The sequence below is a fragment of the Brachyistius frenatus genome, unplaced genomic scaffold (genome assembly GCF_029030835.1).
Source record: "Brachyistius frenatus isolate BFR_SWC_R1_liver_20210118 unplaced genomic scaffold, ASM2903083v1 Contig_58, whole genome shotgun sequence".
In the NCBI taxonomy this organism is placed as follows: domain Eukaryota; kingdom Metazoa; phylum Chordata; class Actinopteri; family Embiotocidae; genus Brachyistius; species Brachyistius frenatus.
In genome coordinates, this window is record NW_027210657.1 from 838,815 (window position 1) to 860,063 (window position 21,249).

Consider the following 21,249-nt stretch of genomic DNA (forward strand, 5'->3'; position numbering starts at 1 on the left):
TTCTCTCGCGATACTGAAGATCCTTCCCAGTGAGAAGCAGCAGACGCCGCCGGACCGCGTTCAGTCGCTGTTGTGGCTGCGAGAGAGAGAGAACGAGAGAACGAGAGTCTCTTCGGTTGACCGCGATTTCAGTCCTGTGGCGGAAAAAAACCCAACAAAAACAAACCCCGGTGAGTCTTTTCAAACTGAACGACTCACCAGAAAGCAGCGACAACTCCTCGGCCGCCCCTAAAACAAACTCCGGCTCCGCTCGACACCTTTAATCTCCGCAGGTAAGGTTGCTACCGTTACGTGCTTGTTTGGGTTGCCCTCGTGTCCGAGACGCTCAAAAAACAAACAAAACAAAACAAAAAAAAACCCTGCAGGAACTTCAAAGCTCCTCGTCGACTCTTCGTCTCCGGGACGCGCACGTATATATTTACCTCCACCCCCCCTCCACCCCTCTCCACCCTCCCGTTAGCTCGTACGCTAACGATACATCTCCGCTTTAATATAAAGTAGCTTGGCTGGCTCACTACTAAGCTAGCTGGCCGGGACGCTTTCCCACCCCACCACCACCACCACCACCACCACCACCCCGTCCCCTCCACCCGGCAGCTCCGCAACGTTAATATCGGTGTTACGGTACCGTCCTGTCGGAGACACGGTAATGAGGCGGCTGCGCGAGGAAGCCATGTCAGGGGTTTGTTTTTTTTTTTTTTTGTGAATGAAACTAACAAACTTACTTGTGGCCACCGGTTTAGCTAACGTCCGGGCAGCCGTGTTTATAACGGCAGTGTTGTTGTTGTTGTTGTTTTTTCTCTGTTGCTTAAAGAAATGTTTAAAAAAACAAAACAAAAAAAACGTAAGACTTTGCAACAAAGCAGCTACTTTTATTTGCTGGTACTGTACTCCTTTTTTTCTTTAAATTTTTTTATAACCAAAGTGGAGTAACTTTTGCACCCCATTATATATATATATATATAAAATGTAAAAACATTTGTAGAAAAATATTCCAATGGATATAGTTTATCATCTTTTATCTATCCTAGTCGTGTTTGAATAGCATTTTGAAAAGCTCATGACTTGTAAACACAATATATGATTGTATATATTATTATAGACTGAAGGTTAAGGACCACTTCTTTTGAGTGTGCGTTATAATCAGAGATGGAGTGACGCTTACCTTTTACCTTTCAGTGGTCAGTTTGAGCCCGGCACAGCTTGAACTGTCTGACCAGACCGGTCTTCAGTAGCCTAATCCCTCTCCCGTTAACAGCTGTTGACAGGGTGCTTTGTTAAAAGATCTTCTTTAGTTGGCTATTTTTGAGGGTACCGGCACGCGTCCCATCTCCTCCTTTAATGTCCACCGAAGAAGACGAGACAGAACTCGGCATTCGTGCTGTTGAAAGTTTCTGTGATTTGTGAGCTCGTTGCGCACGGCGAAATATAAGTAAACGTAGTTTAAGAGAGAGTTGAGACGAATTGGTTGATAGGAGCTCGTCGTTGATATCAGTTTATACTTTGTGTGATAAATTAGGGTTTTGTAACATCTGAAGAAGGCTATGCTCATTTGCAGTTTTACGTTTGTATTGTTGGACTCTACAAAAGTCATTTTACATTATTCACAGTTTAAGAGACTCCGTGCCCCACAGGTCTGACACGGGCCGTTTTAGTCTCTTTAAGGCTCCCAGTACTTCTGACCACCACCTTGTTTTCTTGCCGGTGCGGAAAAGAAAACTCTAAACCTACTACATAAGACAATTTCTTGGTTTTTGATTGGAAATGGCAACTTCTGAGATCCATCTGAGCATGTTCGAGCCTGAATCCACTCTTGAATATGAGAGCGGATGGCGCAAACATCCGCAGCAGGGTGGGAAATTAGCATCAGCCGCCAGCCAAATGCTGCTAAAATATGAAAGTGGCTGATAGATTTCAGACACCAAAAAAATAATGAACTTCTGTGTAGCTGGAGAATTAAAACATTTATTCATTAGTGGCTGGTAGATGTTCACATCTTTAAAAAAAAAAAAAAAAAAAAAAAAAAATGTTTTTCATTCTGCAGCAACAAAGAGTCCAGCAGGATGTCTCTGTTTGCTAAAAATCACACTCAATACTTGCTTCCCGGTACACCACAAAGTACCACGAGGCGCCTATCCACCACGCTCAGTTTGTCTTTTGCAGTTAAACAAGCTTTGATGTTAGTAAAAGGCTTTTTTTCAACATTTTTATTATTATTATTATTATTATTATTTTTTTTTTAAAGATTTATGCATTGTTTTAACAGCTGTTCAAGATATGCCTTGTGTGGGAATCGGAAAAAAAAAAAAAAAAGCAAAATACCAATACTGAAACGTCTCGAAGAATCCAGCATCAGCTGATATCTGCATGGCCAATTTATGGCTCTAATTCCAGTCTTATTGATCTCACGAAGAACCATGCTTCAGTTAATCAATTCATTTGTGTGAAAATGAGGACTTTCTCTTCAGGAAATTAAAGTCCACTTATCTCAGTGTAAATCAGGAATACGACCTGACGTACATTTAGATCGGCCCACTTTAAAACACAATACATACACTGTGTTTATTCTCATGTGTTTTTTGAGATGAAGTCAAGCTAAAAACCTTTCTTGGAAAGTAGACAGTAAATGAGAGGACGTTTGTGTCACTGCTGGTCTCCACCTTGCACCCATCTCTGAACGTGTGAAACTTAAGTCGTCGTGTCTCTTTAACACAACATATAACTTTCTGTCTACAAATAGCCATTTGAATGAAAAACGTGAGTTGAACTGCTTCACTTTCGCGTGTGGTTTAGGGAGGTCACGTTTAGAAGTGGGGCGATGAATGCTGTGTATTACTGTAGGTCTTTATGCAAACTGCTGTGATTTGGATTCTATATGTCAAACTACGCCTCAGGCTATACCCAGTAGTTTTGTTTTTTTTGGGTTGCAGACAATCAAAGACCTAAAATATTTCACATTTTGCTCACGAGCCACCTTAAGCGTGCTGTAGTGTTTTTTAATTCCATTTTACCAACCACGTACGTACTTCCTCCCTTACTCATGCCTCGGTGTGTGTGTGTGTGTGTGTATATACGTGTCTGTACATATATTCAATTTGATTATAATGTAGTCTAGCTAAGGTAAAACTCTTTGATTATAGAAAATGTCCCTAACCGTGCCGTGATTACATATCTAGGCTGCGTTTTTGCTTTGTCACTGGATTTATTTCAGCCTGTGATTAACTGGCAGACAGACGGTTGCCTGATTTGGTCCAAAACGAACATTTAATTTAGTTTGCTGTTGATGCAGTTGACAATATATTTTCTATGTTAAAAATATGTTTGGATCTTCTACTTTGGGTGTGGGATCGTCTACTTAGACAAATTAAATTATTGTCAAAATAATTTACTGTGTCACATATACTGTGTACACTGAACACCCCATTTACACATATAAACATGTTGAATCCTTACAAAGACATTTACTAAATTAAAAAAAAAAGAAGAAAACAGCCTGTCTTGTATCACATCTACACCCTAAAATATCAAAAATGGCTTTGCAGGAAGAAGTTATTCATCATTTAAGCTTGGTGTCCTGATTTGAGTGCAAAAAGATCATTCCTGACCTTTTACGGTATTGACAGAGACCGTGAGATGTGTTAGAAACTCCTGACGGTCCAAAGTTTTTGGAAGCTTTGGTTGAAATTGAAATTGAAATGCGTGGTGCAGTTATCCAGAAACTTTATCGCTCCACTTGTAATCTATGACATTATGGCTGCCATTCTGTCAACTTTGGCAATCGACATCGATCCCTGGCAGCCAGCCTGGGAACCCTTTCTGAAACTTGCTGTTGGGCACTGCCTGGTTTCATTTGGAGAAAGGCAACGGAGTGAAGTGGAAAGTGAGGTGGAAGACACCCAGTTTAGAGGCCATAGGTAGAACCAGATAGCTTTCATGGTATGACTGAGAAATGTATTTTTGTGTGTTTATGTTTCATATCGCTCTGGCTTCTCGGGTGTTTTGTGCTGGCTGCCACGCATCAATCGAGACATCATAAACACAAGAGATCAGATAACTCCCAGTCACTGATGAATCCTTTTTTACTGTGAACGATGAGCACAATCTTAATGAACAGTTTATTTTTGGATGAAGTTATTCAAGTATGACACGATAGCCAAGTTTTACAAGTACATGTATTTCTCTGGCATGCTGTCTTTGTCTCCTACTCAGACAGAATCGTTACACATATTTACACTGAAAATGCTCACCTGCGCATTTTGCAAATAGCCACACTCTCAAATGGAACTTCTTGATATGTCAGAAATAAGAGTTTTAAACTACTTACTGGCTAAAGCTGCTTTAAACTCACTGGTGCAACAGTTTGTGCGAGCTGGCTGGTGGGACAAAAAAAAAAAAAAAATACATGTTATATATTGATATTTAATAGAAATGATAAGTTCATTTATTGTTTGTGGTTTCATAAGCAGTGAGGATGTCCTGAAATGCAAAGATTTCGAAACAAACTTTATTCTATGGAGCTTGTACTTGTACTATAGAAATGCCCATAGAAGACATACTGCAGTATAGCACTCTACAAAATGTATAGGTAAAGGCTTCGGAAGAGATTATTACTTTATAGGAAGATCCCGAATGAAACCTGAAACACCAACATCCAATTTGAAGCCAAACAGAGAGCTTTGAAATCCATAAATCTCAGCACCTGGAAAAGTAATCCTTTCGTCAGTGGTATTGATCAGCTCTTAGATGTATTATGGTCATTTTCTGCTGTGATGCAAAATGGTCCGTTTTAGAAGTTACGCCTCCCACAGCAAACTCCATGCAGCATGATGTTGTTTTCATGCACATTACAGCTGTGGTCCATATTCTTTAACCCACAACATCTTTATATTGGCTTTATGTATTGTTGATTATGCAGGCAATCATACAGATATAGGCATATCCCCACTGTGGGATCAATAGAGTCTAAATCTAAATCTAGTCTCATAGTTTATTAAATGCACTAATGCCCGTCGCCGTTTTGTTCAGTTTCTGGAGTATTTCAGCGGGAGAGTCGCCTCACATAATTTCACAAAATCTCAATGAATCTGTGATATCAAACACGTCACCGTCAGCTGTCTCCACGGGCACACACTGCATTTTTCACATTTTACACATCTGACGACAGCGTCTGTGTATTGGGCCTCGAGCTGAACACCGGGCCTGAACACGTCCTGTGTCGACCCGGAGCGACTGCTGCTCTTGCTCCACCTTTTATGTAAACACTGGGTTAAACCCACAATTCCCCCCGTTTAGTTCATCATCTCCGGTAAATGTTAAACGCAGCGCTCGCATCTAGCGCTGTCCGCTAAATTTGGCAGACAGCCATTTTGCGTGGTGACGCTTTGATTTTATTGTTGATGTACGTCTTTCCACAGCCATTTCAGTCTCGTCTCTAATGAGTGCCCTAAATCGGCACATTTCAGCACACTGCACGGGACAGTCAAGTGTCCTCGTGGCTGAAGTTCTCTCTTTTTGTTCCAAATGCAGGACTTTTAAACGCCGAGGAGCGCAGCGCAAAAAGCTGTCAAATTGTACCCGTGTTTTACGTTGAACTTGACACATTTTTGCTCCTTTTCTGTGGCGGTCGTACCGCAGAGTGGAGCAAAGTGGAAACTAAATATGCAATTCGTAATATGTCCAGTCCAGAGCTCTGTGGTGATTATCATTGTTAAACCTGACACCAGTGTCAGAATAGTTATGTTTGCTCCAGCTTCATTTGTACTATGCAGTTGTGTATTAATACATATTTATTATTATTATTATTATTATACTGTGATCTCTTCAAGATTTTTTTTGCCAAGTCGAAGCATGTCTGTCTCAACAAGAATCGTCAGGAGCCCAGATGAGACGGCCAGGTTAATGTCTGTTCGAGCTCGTCCTTATGGTGCGCCGTCAAACCACATCGAAGATCAAAAGTGTTTGTAGTCGTGCGTCATAGAGACGGAGGAGGGAAGGGGAAAGACGGGGGTTGCCAGGGGCGCAATGCGAGACTGACACGTTTTTAGATTGCTCTTGAAAACACTTTAAAAATATGGGAATTCTTCTGCAATTCAGCTCTTTTTACTTGGTCGTTCCCCTCGTGAAGCACCCGGAGAATTTACCAACACTTTTAAGGCCAGTCCAGTAACGAGTCCCACGCCGAAAGGGACATGAAGGGGGGCGACAGTAAGGTCACATCGTCGACACCGGCCCGTCCTGCCATCCCAGACCCAGACGACGCGTTCAAGGAAAATTAACACAACTGTGCTTGAAGCCATACGTAGCGGGAGCTTTCCGACGCGTTCCATCAAAGCGGACTTATTGATGGAAAAAGGGATTTGTCTCTTCTTGTTTGCATTGTGGCTCCGGAAAGTCTCTCGTCAATCAGGCTCTGAAAAGTCTCTTCTGTTTTCTCTCTCTTATTTGCGAGTGATTCCTTTTTTGTTTTACTTTCCGCATCTAGTTGACGACTCCCCCGTGTCCTTACCTTGTGACCTACAACCAACTCAGTATTACCGTACGAAAGCAGATGCAAAGGGAACGGGGGTGACTTGTCAGCTGTTTGTCACGCTGTATAAAAGCTGCCCTACGGAGGAGATCTGGGAGCTATGCAGGACACCTCTCTTTGAGGGTGGCATGTATTTGCTCCTCCTTGCGAGAATAAATGTCCGATGTGTTTGATTTTGAACCAAGCCTGCGAGTAATTTTTCCAACGCTTATCTACTACAATTGATGCCCAAATCAAAGCTGTACCTCAGGGGATGGAAAACGCCAAAATGGACATTTTTTTTTTTTTTCTTTAGTTTTGCATCTAACCTCACCGATAGTAAGGTTTGATGCGAAGCCGGAGTGTTTCCTCCCTGACAGCCCGGCGTGTTCGTGGGTGAAGCCGCGTCGGCGGGAGAGCTGCTCGTGCTCCAGCCGGGACTATTAGCACGAGCTTCTCACGTTAGCATCCCGTCGCTAGATTCAGGTCGGGTGTGTTTAAACAAAACAAAAAAAAATGGAAAAAACAACAACAACACAGATATGTTGGCCTTAATTTTCAGAAGTTTGGGGGTTGACGTTTGTTCCAAATAAATGAATCTTGTTCATGGCACTTTCATGGCACTCGCGGTAATGTAATGAGCATTGTTGTCATCAGTTCCTGTTGTGCGTAGCGGAGGCTGAGCTTCGCTCTGTGAAACACGGAGCTGAGGAGAGAAACCAGTGCGACCGTCGGCGACGGCAAAAGACAGCAGAGACTCACTCTGAGCCCAAATGAAACGGCTGCACGTAAAGTTAGGTGAACAGCATAAATAAATGATTTTGTTTCTTTCAGTGCGGGGTGGGAGTCTGTTTGGGGCCACAATATAGGAAATACTGCTTTTTTTTTTTCTTTTTTTTAAATATTCTGTTGAAGTACACATTGCCCGCATTGGTGAATCACTTCTGTGGTTTTCTGTGAAAGAAATATGTTTCCATTTTCATTTTAAATTTATTTTTGCAGTCCTTTCACTCTGTTGCTTCCTCTTTATCTGCGAGGAAGAACCAGCCTGCTTGTTTCATTGCAGAATCTTTCCCTTTAATAAAAGTGAGCCTTGTATAGGCTGTGTGCTCCACGGGAATCTCTCAGACAATATTATTTGCAGCTAAAGGGTGTTATATGTACGTGTACCTCTTTGAGCAGGTTGTTGCCTCTGGCGAGAATGGAAGTAGAGCCGTTCATTTCAAATATCCCCACTTAGGGCGGAAAGATATTCACACTCAGATATATTATGATTATGTTTTCTATGCCAGACAGTTAATTGCTGATATGCTCGTGCTGACTACACACCCTCACAACAATGGCATTTTTGTATGGATAATTTTCATTATTATAATTATTGTTAGGACATTTTCAGTTGATACAGGACCAAAATAAATATCTCTCCTCTGGTAAACGGGTTTCAAAAACGAAGTCAACAAACGCAATCAGCACATTTATGAAGGATTATGGCCTGTGTGAGATTTGGAGGTTTAAACACCCCAAGGATGGAGAATACCAATCTTTCTCCCCAGTGCACAGTTCATATTCTAGAATAGACTACTTCATTATATCAACATCTATCATACACAGGCTCATCAGCTGTGACTGCTCACCCCGGGTCATACGTGATCATTCCCCTATCTCATCACCCAAAAGAACATTTCCTGAGTATTTATAGAAAGAGAATGAGCCCCCATCTTTACGATCTTTGACGATCTGAAATTTGAAGAATTTATGTCCTCGCAGATAAAACTTCTTTCGAGGAAAATGCCACGCCAAACGTCCAATCTCTATATTCTTTAAGAGTACCCTAAAAGCACATCTGAGAGGATGGGTCATTTCATGGTCCTCCAAGATAGAAAAAGTCTCATGGACACTTGGAATAATTGGAATCAGGCATCAAACAACTGAAAAGGAGCAGTTTCACAACAGATCATCAGGTTTATGTAATGCTCTCACCAAGAAAAGATATCAGCGCCACATTTCTTTACACTTATAAAGCAGAGAAGGCCATGTTAAGACTGAGGCAACGCTTCTATGAGTCGAGACATAAAGGTGACCAACGTCTGGCCTGAAAACTGAAGAAATGCGTCTTGAACTCCTCTTTTCAGTAAGTGAAGAAATAAAACTTCACTGACAGATAACCCAGTGACTGCTTCAAAAACCTCTGAGAGCAGTTGTGCGCATGTGGCACCAAACAGTGAACATTTCTTGAAACCACTGAAACTGCTCAAACTACCAGAGGAATAAATGGGTGTTTTAGACTAACCAATAACATAAGGAGAAATGCTGAGTTCCCTAACATGCCTTCAATCAGGAAAATCTGCAGAACTGGGGAGGTGACTTTTGTTTTATTAAATCCAACCATATTTGTTTGGCCCATTAATGAAAATATGTAAATGACAAGGGTGTGTTGCCTCCAACCCTGCAGCTTGTTACAGAAGAGGCTCTGATCTCACTCGCGTACAGTTTGACATTGTGGCGCATCCGATTTTTGCAGTGCCAGCATCGATAAAAAGGAATTGATAACCTTGGAGGAGTACAACTCTGATGGATTGGGGACAATTTAGAACCATTTCTCGATTCCCATCCCTACATTTGGCACAGTGACTTAAACAAAGTCTGTAAATTTTGGCCTCTCGTCTTATGTGCTACGTGGGTAATATAGTACTATTGTCAGTTATAACCTGCTTGGCAGCGAGTAGTTAGGAAGTTAATTCTACCTTATATTTATGAGGACTAAAAAGTTAACAACCATGCAACCTACAACATAAAAATGGCAGCTTTTGTTAGCATTCAGTCTTGTGCTTGTGTTTAAAGCCTGCATTCTTTGCTCATTTCATCAGTAGGTTGAGGGGGTTGGACAGGCCCGGGCTCCCTGTGGGACACTGCCATCGCTCTTGCCCTGTGACCCCCCCCTCCCCCCAATACAGCCAACCACAACCTGCTTCAAAGGCAACAGGCAGACAGCTTATGTTTGCATACTTTAGAGCCATCACCCTCCCCCCCAGGCACTTTCCTCTGTACCCCTCCTCAATGCGAATACCAACCACCCTTGTACAACAAAAGAAAGTGGGGTTAGGGTTAGTGAAACCAGCCTTTAAGAAAAATGTGTCCTACCAAATTTTCATTGTAGATGTATGCAGGATTAAGAGCCGGTCGGTCCAAACAGGTTTTCCAGAAAATTGTAACACCCTACAGGGAGCGAGATGCTCCGGTTGGCTGGCTCATGAGCTTTGTGCGGACTGCTTGTGCCTTTGCCTTCTGTCCTATCTGTCAGCAGTACTTGAACCCAACAACCCACTGACCTACGCCTTTAAATTCATTGCATTGTTTATCCACACATTTAGGCCAGTAGCACAGAGCTGCTCTTCTCAGAAGTCTGACTTGCCATAGTCAATTCAGTGGCAGTGCATTAAGATGCCACAGCGGTTGTGGTTGTCTCTCAGCTTGTTCTCCGCGCAGCCAAAGTTAACAACGCCCCTTGTTTTATCCGAACAGGCTGACTGCTCCTCGCTTCATTTTTTTTCTTTTTTTCTCCCACTCGCTGCAGACTTACCCTGTCATTCACTTGTTCAAACAGTGGTAATCTGTAATGGAGCTGAGGTTTAAAAAAAAAACTTAACTTGGCACCAGCTACACAAACAGCATGTTTGTCTAAGCTGTCCTTGGTTGTTGGTACTTGTGCCAGTGGAATGTGTGTATTTACTTTGCATTGTGTTTTTTTTTCTTCCCCCTGCTGCTTAGTATTCAGTAAGCGTTTAGGGTAAAATTCCTCTACTTTTCTACCTGGGTGCTATTCTCAAAATAGTGGCCATTAAAACTGTGGGTTGCGCTAACTGTGCACTCACCACCTCTGCTGATGAGACTAGGTATACATGGGCGCCTGCAAAACAACATATATTCAGGAGGCAGCTTCAGCTTTGCATAAATGCACTTCAGCGACAACTTACCCATTAGCAGGTGCAATCATACAAAGTTATCATGACTCATACTCTACTTTCTGTTGTTTTATTGTGTGTGTAATATTCACTAGCCAGTATCAAATTACACTAAAGATTGGCAACACATAAAGCAATGAGTCACTAGGCTTTTCCTCCAGAAGCCTCTGCAGGAAGTGTTGTTGGTGTTAATATTTGATTAATGTTGAGTGAATTGAGCATCATCTAGCTTAAACAAGGTGAATTATTGATTAGCAGTAAATTTAACTGCAGCAATTTTGAGCCGTTTTTCAAGCAAAACTGTCGAATGGTTTCCGCTTGTCATATCATTGAAAACAAAATATTTATTTTTGTACTGTTTGTTAGAAAAAGCAAGCATTTTAAATGCTCCCTTGTGCTTCTGATGGATGTTTTTGACTAATTTTGTGGCATTTTTTTGGGACACAATGACTAACTGTGAAATCACTTGCCAAAGCCCTGCCTCGTTACACCTGAATATGAATGTTTTTCATTTAAAAATGGAAAATGGAAGCAGATGAGATGACTGAAAGTGTCAAAACAACACAGACTCCTGCTTTAATTACTGAACACTTGCATGTCTGAGCAGCTGATCATGTCAGCATTGCTGAGTTCAGGTCTGCCTCAGTCGAGCTTTGGCCTTTCTCAAGCAGGAACATAAAAAGTGTGCGTTGCACTACACTATGATCACATTTTTTTTTTTTTGAATGCCATGAATCTACAGCTGATACTGAATTTCCAAGAGCTTTTTTACCATCCAGTTCGATAATCGAAGGGCTCAGTGCGTGAAGCTCGTGCAGTTAAATGACCCCGGGCAACCATTTTGCATTCACTCTCACAAGAGCCATCCACTCTTACTACCCACTGTGGATAAAGGATGTCTTAGTTAATTGTTTTAATAGCTATCTTTACAACTCGACGCCCTCCAATATTGCAAAACTGGGAGACTCAAAAGCCGTCTCATCTTCTGTGAACAAAATTAGCCTTCCGCGACCCTCCTTTGCTTTGCCCCGGTGACATTCACACTTGATTAGGCTTGCAAATGAAGTTTTCCCCCTTTTGTGGTCGGAGGCGTGACCTTGGCCCGAGAGACCCGTTAAGTCTTTATTGGATTGGCTGGACATACTAAGCTCAGAAGAAGTCCCAGCAGCATTTAGCTGCAACCGATGCACCTGCTTCATCAGCACTTGTTTCATCTTTTTTCATGGCTTCTTTTTTAGACTCGTGTCTGAACACTTGGAAGCATCCCAACACTTGAGATAAAGACCATCTACTTGGGGTCAAAAGAGCCCCTGTTTGTCAGTTGATTTACGTTTGTCTGTCTGCCAGCCACTGCAATTCAGATTGTTTGGCTGGGTAGCTAAATATAACCCAGCCATAACTGAAGTTATTACGTACATCATTGCTACACTGGTATGACAGACCTACAATGGGGAAAGACCCGTTTTTTTCCACATAAGGTCACTAGTTATCAAAAAAAAATTTTTTTTAGCAAACGTTGATAGTTTACATTACCTATTATCACTTATAATGACAGGGGAAAAAAATGCCAGTCCAGAGATTTCATTTTATAAGGTTTGAAGACATTTCAATGTGAGCAGGTATTGAGCTCTAATGTGCCTTTTTCACAGCAGACATTTTGATATATGCAGGGAAAGCGCGGTGCCATTAATGATGCCTCTTTTGTATTCAGGTGTCACAGCAATATAAGAACCCTGAAACTGAAGCAGCTAAATGGAATTCAGATATTGACAATGCGTTTTTTTAATTTTATTTATGTCTGTGCTTTTTTTTGTGTGTGTGAAAAAGCCTGTGATGCAGACTTTTAGATAATGTGCAGTTTCTTTATGATGAAATAGTTTTGCTGTATATATCTTAAGACGGTATCAAATGCATTATTTAATTTTTTTTAAAATTCAACTGTCATTAATTAAAAGCATTTATAACCATTCACAAGATAATTTCACTTTTCAGAGGAGCAAGCTGTTCCAGCAGAAATAGACCCTGTTCGTAAAGACAGAGGATTGGAAGATAGAACTGAGATCACGTGTGGCTCAGGGACCAGATGGACACTCGCAGGTTAGACCGTCTCCAGCAGCCGTGATGCAGCGTTTTTGTGTTTTTTTTTGTTTCGTTAATTTCAGCAGGCCTCTCTGCCAATGAGCTTCTGCTCAAACTGGCAGGCCAAAAGAGGATTTAGGCTCGGGCTAACTGGTCGATTTCAGACCCGTTTATTTCAATTATTACCACAAAATGCGAAAGGCATTTACGACACGACAGCGCAGCACAATAGCTCAGCGGTAAAGCTGTGTTGCCTCACAGCGCGAAGGTTTAAATCCCCTGGTCTTTCCGCGTGAAGTTTGTGTTTTCTCCCCGTGAGCGGGTACCGCCTGGGTACTCGAGTTTGCTCCCGCAGTGTGAAGACATGCTGGTCAGATGAACTGCAGCGGAGTCCCAGCTGGACTCTGTAAATCAGTGCTGGCCGCTACGCGAGATCGCGTCTGGGTGAAGACCGAGATGTAGACGTGCCTGTGTTCTTAATATTTTGAGGAGGCTTTAGTCTTCACAGGCAAACACGAAGATTGGTTTTACAGAGCTTGAGCAAAGGTTTTACATTTCTATATCTGTTTGGACAAAAGCATGGAATTCACTCAAAAGTCTGTCATGTTTGAGTAGAAGTTATGTTTTTTTTTTTTTTTAAGCCTACAATTTCCATCATATGGCATGTAACACCTGTTTGCCCTCTGGTCCGGTCTTACAATGATGTCCTCCTCATGATCATTTGGAGAGGAGTTCACTGACTCCTGTTTTTCCCTTTTTTTTTTTTTTAACCTCCTTTTCATCATCTATCTGACTTCTCATTATGAATGCTTCTGTGGTCTCTGACTGCAGAAAGACTGGTGGATTTTCTGTCCCTCTAGAGCTTCACATATGAAGAATTTGCAGCTGAATAAATAGGCTTTGCTGTACTATCGGAGTACAGAAATGTGTCCTGTCCTCTGCCTCTCTGCTGCCCATATCTACAGTGTATCTGTGTCTGTGGCTGACTTGCCCATTTGCCGTTGAGAGCTCAGCTCTGACAGCCCTGTTAGCAATGACGGATTTGATGGAACCACTTTCTGTATCTAATGTAGGAGGCACTCTGATGGTACAACCCGTGACAGAGCCTTGTTTGTGTGTGGTGTCATACTGTAAATATGCATAAGTGCTCATAGAAGCAGTCATTTTTATATAAGAAAAAAACAATTAAGCAGAACTGTCGTTTATAAATTTCAAGCTGTACTGTTGTTTGTTGCTTGAGGTTATGGTTATTGGACCTTTGGGTGTATTTTTTGGTTCAGCGTCATTACTTCAGAGGCAGTTTTCTGTCTCCAGGTAGTAAATGAGGTTGTTAATGGTTAGAACAAAAATGAATATTCTTCTTTAAGTGTTACTCATCATTATGGGTGTCCTTGGGAAGTTTAACAGACACACTATCCTCACAATTAAAGGTTTCAATTCTGCAGTGTTTACCTACTAAGCAGTCTTCTTTATTCTTGCCTTTGCTGGTGCATTGCAGCTTTGCCTGGTGATCAGTCAAACAGTGTGATCAGTGTGAAACCATTGGTAGGTCTGTGTATTTCATCATTGTGCGTATGAACGAGGCAAAGAATAGAAAACCTGCTCCAACGGGCTTTTACAGGTCAAAACCTCCACTGGTTACTTTTAACGCCGTCACCTTCCACAAAGAGAGGAATGCAGTACAACCAACTAAGTCTCAGATGATCCATATATTAAACCCACGGTAGTTTGTCGCAGCTAGTGAGATTTCAGTGAGACACTTCAAATTCATCATTGTTAGGGATCATTATTGAGAGTTGTAGTGTCGTATGACTGCATGTTTTGCAAGTACAACATACGATACATTGCGGTGGGAGATTGTTAGCGGATAACAATGGTAGTGTAGTGTATACCAAAGACACAAGTGCTATAAATAGCCACATGGTGCTAAAGACAGCTGTTCCGGCATTGTCAGAGAACCTCGCCGATGTGACAAAAGCGTGGAAATTATACCACTTATTTCACATTATTATTTTTTTCGTTTATGAAAAGATTGGTGAGTCAGGCAGACGTTCATGTACAATTATTTGATTATATCGTGTCTGTGGCTGAAAGTTGGAGAGGAAATCTGGCCCCCCACACACTCAAACCATTTCCACAATGACTGAGATTGATAAAGTAAAAATTAGTGAATTTATAAATCCAATGAACAGAGTACTGTTTGCTGAGTTTCAGTTGTGGCGTTTTATGCATCTGGCCTTTAATCCGTTTGTACTTGTTTGTCTCGTATCTTATTATTATTCATGATTAACACAAAATGTAAATTGAATCAAACATGTCACGTGTAGTAAGTTAAATATAACTACGGCCAGGCAATATATTAATATTGTGATGCGAGACTAGATATCGTCCGGATATTGTAGTAATATGGCAGAAGTGTTGTCTGAATGTAATTTTCTAAACTTACACCACTCCTCTAGCTGGTCTATTATTTGCCTCCCCACTTAGTCATTATATCCACATAACTGACAAATATCTCCAAAAAAATGTCTGTGTGTGTGAATATTTTGTGAAAAACACCAATAGTTATCCCTAAATTATTGATAGAGGTGTTTGGTCAAGAACATAGTGGATTTTGTCCGTATCTCGCATGTGAATGATCTAAGTGTTAAAATTCACAGTGTGAGAGAGACAGAGAGAGAGAGACTTCCTCACACACTTTACCTCTGTCTAGTGGACATTCGGACTGTGACTGAGGTGTCAAAGCCAAATCACACGGACGCTCCGGGTTACAAACAGAGTTACAAGATGATAGGCTTCTGAACAGTGTCAAAGAATCTTTGAATCTTTGTCGTATATCCTGTGCAGCCAGAGGACTACGTTCCTGAATATCCAAATTTGCGAGCAAACGGTAGCATAACAACCCTAATGTCTTTAACATATTTCTGTGCTACCATAGAAACACGTATTGTATGTGAGGATAAACGCAAAGATACGAAAATCGCCTAAAAGAGAGAACGGGGAGATCGAATAGATTTATCCAAGAGTGGTTAGGTTCAGGAGAGAACGGCGAAGATTGGGAGGACACCGCGGCCCTGACGGGGGTAATAATTTGCTTGGAAATGCCAGCTAAAGGTAAACCTGCAGAATATATCAAAGACAAGGTCAGCTAGAAAGAGACATGTTTTGAAATCACCTCGGGGCTTCTGCCTTTCCCTCTGAACTCTCACCACTGCCTCACATGGTCGACCTTGTTGCTGGATGTCCGACAGACTCCTGACAATTTTGGTAAATACTTCATCTCCTTGAGCCAAAGTGCTTTAAATATTAGACTAAATCTCACTCTGTCTCGATTATCTTTTTTTTTTTATTTAATTTTTTTTTTTTTTTTTTTAAATACTGACTGTTGTTTTTTTTTCTCAAGTTGAAAATGAAATTCTAAGATAACTGAAGACGAGACGGTCATCGGCAGCCACCGACTGTTTACTGTGACCGTAGAAAGGGCATTACGGAGAGACATGTTATGTCTCTGCACAGTGATGTTCATTTTGTCATTGCTACAGGAGTGCTGTCATTAAATCAGCATGTTTGTCATAGTCCAATCACGAAACACACTGTGAACGTTCGCGTCTTAAAAAGTCTTTCAACGGGATCTCGCTGTTTCTGTAATTATTATTCTTGCAAAGACGGCTGGTGATCCAATCATTTCATTAGACACCTGACCTTAGAGTCCTCCAGAGAACAAAATCATGGCGAGGAATTCTAATCTGCTTCCTATCTCCGTCCCCTTTTCTTCTTCTTCTTCTTCTTCTTCACACGGGAACAGTATCTTTCCATCCCCACACCCGCATTACGGTTCCCCTCCCAGGACAGGAATGATCGGAATCAGAAGGGGAATCTTCCAAGTCGCATTTCATTTGCATTTCAAAGTTTGGTTGGGTTTTCCTATCTAGAGCTGCTTCCTTTTCCATGCAGAGTAAAGAGGAAATGGTGCCAGGCCAAAGCAGAAAGCGGCACTGGCACGAAACTGACTTATTAATGTTGGAACTGTGCTCTGCATTTGTACATTACTGGAAGTGAGACAACTGAGTTTGCCTTACTTGAGTGTGCCTGGTATGATAAATGACCTGAAACATTTTGGTGTCCCACTTCCCCCTTTATGTTTCTATTTCTGTCTCTCTCTTGCGCCCCATCTTTCCAGTCAGACGTCTTGACATTTTAAGAGCAAGACACTCTGATTGAGGAGTAATGATATATGCATATGCAAAACCCTGAGAGGGGAAGAATAACCTCTGCTTCACTCTTCCCTCAGAGGTTCTTTGTTCCCGTGTCTTTATTTTTTCATTCCGTCATATCTGCTAGAGATTGAGCGATATATACCATCAAAGCCTTTTTTGAAGCTTCCCACTCTCCCAAAAACCCTTTTGATTTCCGACAGCATGAGCTGCTTAATATTCCAAAGTAGTCGGTGGCCTTTTCAGAGAACTAACAAGGTTCTGAAGATGCAAGTCTTGTCTTCATGTGAAAGGCAGCCGGGGCGCAGCCCTCTTCTTTTTCAGAGCTCACACCGAGGTGTCTGTGCTGCGCGTTCAGTCCTGCTCGCATTCGGAGGCCAGAATGATACGTTCTCCTGTCGTTTGTCTTCCAATACTTGGTCCACAGCAGTGCCCATCCTTTGTCCTTTCAAAGGCAATCTATTTTTTTTTAGCACTTTAGATATGGCTCTGCTTTTTATTATTTAGAGAGGCAGTCAGGAAGGTTTGTTTTGATTTTTTTTTTTTTTTTTAGATGTGTTACATTCTATTTTAAAGCTGAAACATGGCTTTTTTTTTAATGTGCTATCTGAATAACAGAAATTAAGTTAAAACTGTTTTGATAATTGATAGTTTTGGTAATTTTTCAATCATTAACTGGTGCCAGTTGTTTTGTTTTTTTTTATGTGCGGGTTTGTAGCATTTTTATGTTCTAGTAACTTGATGTCTTTTCATTTTCGGATTGGCGATTGGACTTTTACCCTTTTACATCTCACAGACTTAATAAAATGATTGACTTAGAAATAAAAAAAACATTTATTAGATTGAAATGGAAGGTTTTCTCAGTGGCAGCTATACTCCTTTTTTTTTTTTTTTTTTTTTTTTTTTAAACAAATCAAGATAAATCTGAAGATGACAACTCTAGGTGAGCAGCACAGGGAAGTATATTTGGTGGGACCTCATGTGGCACCAGTTTAGTGGCTCCGATTTTTGTTTTTCTCTAGTTTTAGCTTTCTTACATGTTTAATGAGATGATGAATAATCCCTGTGCCGTAACTGGTTTATTGCTGTTGCTAAGGTTTGTCAGCGTAGATCTGTTTTCTCATTCTGTGACTTATTGCTGGAGTCTGATGGTGTAGTCTTTCCATCGCCAAAGCTTGTTCACTACAGAGAGCACCACAGAGTCTCGACAGGCACCAAGGGTATTTGCTCAGCTTCCAAAAACTTCCAAAGTCTTATTTGCTTTCATCTCAGCTTGCCTTTTTCAAGCTTTCCTTTGCTGCCTCCCACTCCAAGACTTACCCTCTCAGAGACTCTCCAGTTTTCAAGTTTCTGTGTTTTGTAGTGTGTTTGCGCGTCGACTCCACCTCCGTCCCCAGAGCGCGTTTCTTCTCATTGCCTTTAACTGTGTCACTCTAACGCTGACATTACCACGATCTAATGACTGAATGCAAAAACTACCTTAGAGTGTTGGTTTAGTTGAAGGGTAACTACCTCATGTCGCCGCAGGTGTCATGTGGAAGGATGTGGACTTTTAGGGAATTCACAAATGGGAAAACAGCCTCCGCATGCATGGGAAAGAAGAAAGTGGATAAACAGCTGCACCCGATATGGCCATAAGTTCCAGATCTGCATTTTTTTTCACAGGCACAAAAAGAGAGTGACAGAGCCCCTAAATGTATGCAAAGCACCACTAAATAACATCAGAATTGACTATCTATATTCCTGAGTACTTGTGACAGGCACAACGCATCTCTCAGCATGTGACGCAGTCCCACTGAAGTCCTCTTTGTTCGCTAAATCCAGTGTGAAAATTACCCTAATGTTTTGCGAGTTGAGAGAGGTTGGCATGGGACTGCTGCTTTGGGAGAATATGCCTTGCATTGGTGACAAGTCTGGGCCCCCAGGTTAGTAGCTTTTCAAGTGTGCTCATTGATTGAATTCTGGCTTATAAAAAAAAAAAAAAAAAAATCACATTACCTCCCTCAGAGGTTCATAAAGCGATGATTTGCGCTCAGCCTTTTGGTTTGAAGTAAAGATCTGTGTTTTGGCACTGATTTGATGTTTGGTCTACTTTTTAACTAATTAGATCAATAATGTAAAAACACTGTTCTTTCATTGCATACAGTATGAAGTTGTATCCCTGATCATCTCGTTTTTATTACTTTGACAGGTCATTAAGAATAGATAATGAGCATGTTTTATTTAATCTTTTTTTTTTTTTTATAAAACATATAACGTGGTTAATTACACGGAAAAGATACACCCTTCTCTTTTGTCTTTGTTCTAATGACAAATAGGGCTGCCACAATCATGAAATTTTAGTTGATGATGAATTGTTATCCAAATAATTGCAATGAATGATTTTTCTTTTCATTTATGGAACTATTAGTGTAAGCCTGATGACAGTTTGATTATACACCTTATAAAGAAGAAGAGACGATTAATGGCAATGCACATGGAACCATATAAAAAGTAAAAATGATATTTCTGTTTGCTTTTTAGGTTTTGTACACATAAATTGCAAAGGGCAGATATGACAAAAATACCTAAACTTTATATAGCTTATTCGAAGAAGAAATTACAAAAAATGACAGCTACCAATAATCAAAATAAACAGTGTACCATAGTGGCACTAATTGTGCACTCATTTTACAGAAGAGGATGAGATGTTATCAGTCAAACCTTGAACCTTGGTGGAAAATGACATGGAAATATGACATTTATTGTTAGTTTCATCCATCAGTTTATTTCCCAGACAAATGGAGACGATTATAACAATGATGCAAAGTAATTGCAATCAGACAAATATGTCATGGCGGTGACGGCCTCATGACCAATTGAATTGTCTAAATGTAGCTTTTTCTTGCGCACATAACCATTTAAAAAAAACAACCACCCTTCCTATATTAGCATATCTTTTTTTTCTTTTTTTTTTTTAACTATTTGTCAGAGTACTCTTTGTAAATGGGATGACAGGTGATCACATTTAATCAGTTCACTGCGGCTCTGCAAGCAAATCTCAGCTAATTGAGTTCTTCACTTTGCAGACTCAGAATTCTTGGATATTGCTCCGGGCATCAGATGGTCAATGATGGCTGGCACCATGGTGGCATCAGTGGTGTGATCATTCAATGTTCATTCAATGTTTGGCCAGCCCCTGACTCCCCAGAGAAAATGAGTGTATTATGAATGCACCAACAGATGGGTCCTCCCTCTCTCTTTTTACCCTAACTAAAAGTCCTGATAGATGGCCGCATGTGTCACGATGGCAGCAAACGAGGAGCGACTAGAATAATTAATAACCTCACATCATTCTCCGTCAAACCGTCATAAAAGAAATATCCTCAGCCTAATGTTCAAAATGTATTCACAGGAGAGAGCCATAAAGTTGATGTTCATGATTCATATGCAGGATGTCAACCGCTTGCTTAAGAAAGGTCGATTGAATGGGTCCATATGTAAAGGCTATGAAAATGGTGTCAGCGCGGCGCTAAGCTTGGAGAGCCACATGCCAAACCACCTTGAAGAGGAATTAGAGTGCTGCTTGGCTTTCGCTGCCCTTGATTACACATCCATAAAAGTTTATTTTTAGAACTCATACTTTGCCCCAGTTTGACTTTAGGAATAAAACTTTGTCGACTTTTTTTTTGTAAGTTAATAAGGTGTGTTTTCTGCTGTAGTGAACTGATTATACCTTTGTGATGGTGCTCGGGATGAAATGTATTCAAAGTCAAAGCTTTTTTTTTTTTTTTTTTTTTTTACATATATCGTCTGGCGATGGGAGAATTTTTTTTTTATTCACAATCGTGAATCTTTATTTTACATGTTTAAAATGTATACGCCGATATCTGAACAGATATTCAGTTCATTATTTACACAAAGCTAGTGTAATACAAACCAGCAGCTAACAGTTAGCCTGCCTGTTAGCACTGATGCGTTAACGAAATGAACTGGAGCGCTGTTAGTTGGGGTAGACTAGTGCTTTCCCTTTCACAGTGAATAATGTTTAACGACGCTGCTAACTGCTAATTGTTGTTGTCTGACCGTCTTTTGATCGAGAGCGGCATTTACATCAACACGTCAACGGTTTCCAGAAAATCGGGTTTGGTAATCAATCACCTGCTGAGCTCAATCAGATAGATCACAATGCCTTTCATTTCATTATTAATGTCGGCAGTCACCTCATGTACTAAATATTTGACCTGTGATGTCGTGCCACAGATCATTTTCCCTCGACGCTTAACGAGCGCACTATTATATTTTGAAAGATATCACAATGACATCTGATGTGTTGGAGACATATTTATTTTTTCCAGACATGGTGTGCTGCTACAACCATAACGCGTGTTGAGAAGCTCCTATAAGGTTTAAGTGACACTCAAAAAGTCGAAGAGGCACCACTAGGATTGTGTTTTTGTTTCCATTTGGGGTTTGAGACATATGCGCAGATTACCTAAGAAACTGGTTA

At 40.9% G+C, this 21,249-nt stretch overlaps 1 protein-coding gene across 1 annotated transcript in view; it reads left to right on the forward strand.

Annotated features, from left to right (window-relative positions):
• The first annotated feature begins 64 nt into the window (after positions 1 to 64).
• glceb (glucuronic acid epimerase b) overlaps positions 65 to 21,249 on the forward strand; it is a 53,316-nt gene continuing 32,131 nt past the window's right edge. The window contains exon 1 of the mRNA XM_069705625.1: positions 65 to 272. The gene's annotated coding sequence lies outside the window, so the exon portion shown is untranslated. The remainder of the gene's footprint in view (positions 273 to 21,249) is intronic.